This window comes from Frankliniella occidentalis, unplaced genomic scaffold (assembly GCF_000697945.3).
Source record: "Frankliniella occidentalis isolate FOCC.00 unplaced genomic scaffold, Focc_3.1 Scaffold110, whole genome shotgun sequence".
In the NCBI taxonomy this organism is placed as follows: domain Eukaryota; kingdom Metazoa; phylum Arthropoda; class Insecta; order Thysanoptera; family Thripidae; genus Frankliniella; species Frankliniella occidentalis.
Window position 1 is genome coordinate 497,222 of NW_026267238.1, and position 2,478 is coordinate 499,699.

The 2,478-nt window shown below is 59.4% G+C and overlaps 1 protein-coding gene across 2 annotated transcripts in view; it reads right to left on the minus strand.

Annotated features, from left to right (window-relative positions):
- The window catches only part of LOC113205572 (protein tweety), a 56,806-nt gene that overhangs the window by 17,844 nt on the left and 36,484 nt on the right, over positions 1 to 2,478 (minus strand). The gene's annotated exons all lie outside the window — the stretch shown is intronic.

Below are 2,478 nucleotides of genomic sequence, written 5' to 3' on the forward strand. Positions count from 1 at the left end.
CGCCCCGCCCCGCCCCGCCGCGCCTCGAACCCGCATCCACCCGCACACTAGGCGGCCAGACCCTGCACGCCATCGATCGCCACGCGACCACGCCTACCACCACCCGCGCCGCCTGCGCCACTCCCCGCCACGCCACGCACTTCGCTCAATTCAGCTCCACTCCACGCTTTTGCAACACGGCCTCCCACCCCGCCCGCCTCCTCCACCTCCTCTCCCCTCAAGGTACACAAACAAGCAAACACCAAACGTACTGGGTTTGCAGAGCTCAAACCATAAGAAAGACCTCGTGCAAACTAGTTGTAGCGCACAAGCAGACTTCCGGTGGTAATGAGCTTGTCCTACGCGAGGTGGGTGAGTAGTCGGAGCACCCCCGGCCCCGGCGTGAGTCACACCACAGGGTAGTCGTGGACGGGACAGGACGGACGGCAGCCCCCCTGGCTCACGTCACCGCACCACGAAAGTACACTAACAGTGTGTGGCTTTCCTACACGAATATCATCGCAACTAGAAACGACTATTGTTTATTTTTCACCATTTTACGAATATATTTCGTCACCTTAAAATAACAAAGAGTTCGCCAAAGAAAAATTAACGTCTTCATTCGTCAAATCTCGATGATGAAAAATGCCATGAGTATGTATCACACACAGGGTAACTCCAGCCCAACCGGGCCGGGCCCCTCCTCCTGACAGAGGGGGGCGGTCGAGGCAGGGGGCGGGCGGGCCGGAACTGTGGCGCGGCGCGACGCGTCCTCGCCGGGGGCGTTGTGCCCTGACGAAACTATAGTACTACACCGTTCTCGTCGCAGCCGCAGCCGCAGCAGGAGCAGCGCGCTCCGTCCAAAAAACGACCCCCAGGGAGGCATTCCGGGCGGCAGGCGAGCGCAGCAGCAGCAAAAGTCCCGCAGAGACGCCCCGCGGGGCGCTCTGGCTGGCGTTTCTAAATCGGGAAACCGCTCATAATCACCACACTGCCGTCGAGCCGTCGCGCGCCGCTCGCACCCCGTTCCACGACAATGACAGCTGCCGTCCGGGACGATGAGGAGCGACTGAAGCACCGTGACGTCCGAGAGGAGAGAGGGAGGGAGGGGTCAAAGGGCGAGGGAGAGCCGGGCCAGAGGCAGGCGTCTCGGGGTGAAGGGACACAGAGAGAGAGGAGGGGTCAGGAGAGAGAGAGAAAGTGTCGAGATAAGAAGAGGGCTGCTGCTCCGCACCGTGCTTGCGCTGCTCGCTGCTTGCGCCCCTCATCTCGAGGGCCTCCTGCCCCTCCCCCCCTTTCTCCCTCCTCAAGAGGGGGTGTGTTTTCGTTTCCTTGGCGCCGCCGCCGCCCTTGCGGTGCGTTGAGCTGCTCGGGGGTGGTCCTTTCCGACGACGACTAGGGCGGGCGGGGGCGGCCGAGGTGGCGGCGGGGGCGGGGACCGCCGGGACGGCAACACTGCACCGCATTGCACAACGGAGCAGCCCCCTGCGCGCCCGCCCCGCCCCGGGGAAAGGGAGGAAAGGACATACAAACGAAAGAAAAATAAAGTTGCAATAGCGCGGGTGGTTGAACCCCGCCAAGTCGGAAATGGCGTCGTGCAATGGAATGAAAGCTTCGGGCCCCGCCAAGACACTTCAGCTGCAGGGAAAGGAGACAATTATGATACCATACGCGCGTAAAGACCGCAAGAAAACCAAAAGCATCTCACTTTGGCGCCGGGTGACGGCGGATGTGTTTTGTACCGCCGCGCAGACGAGTGCAAGCAGTTTGACATCTCCCTCCACCCCAAAACGCGTTCGCACCGGGAGGGACAAACATTATAAAAAGAAGAGAGGACGACCTGTCGACGAACCACGCGAGACGTGCGGCATGATTGGGCGATCTGAGAGAGACGTCATCGCGGGACGACGTGGAAGACGGGGAAGACGAAAAAAAAAAAATAGATACAAAAAATGGGGTCCTCCTCGTGAGCGACGTCGCGAACGTTCACGACCGCGAAGCGTGCTGCAAGCTGCGGTCGCGTCGCGAGTCAAAGACACACTTGTTGTGACTCCCTAATAATCCCCGGGACGAAGGCCCTGCCCTGTCCTGTCCCCCCTCCGCCACCGCTGTGCAACACATCATCCCCCTCAGGCGACAGCAGCGCGCGCCGAGAGAGTGTGAAGGAGAGCTTCCGTTCGAAACGCTTCGCCTCCGAGACATCTCTCTCATGCCAGTTCGACCACAGCCGCGCAGGCGAGGAGAAGGCGTAAATTTTCAAAAACTAAAAAAAATAGTGAAAATAAATTCCTATAAGGAAAGTAAAACTAAAACTGCTTCAGTAAAACTATAATTTTCAGTGTTTTTATGAACATTTTCTTTGCGTCTCTTCACAAATCTGCATCTCGCACAACAAAAAGCGCGCACCCCCGACCTCCAGCGCCCCTATACGGCGCGTTCGCTATAGAGAGCGACAACATGGGGGAGAGAACGGAGAGCGGGACGGAGTGGGGGGGGGGG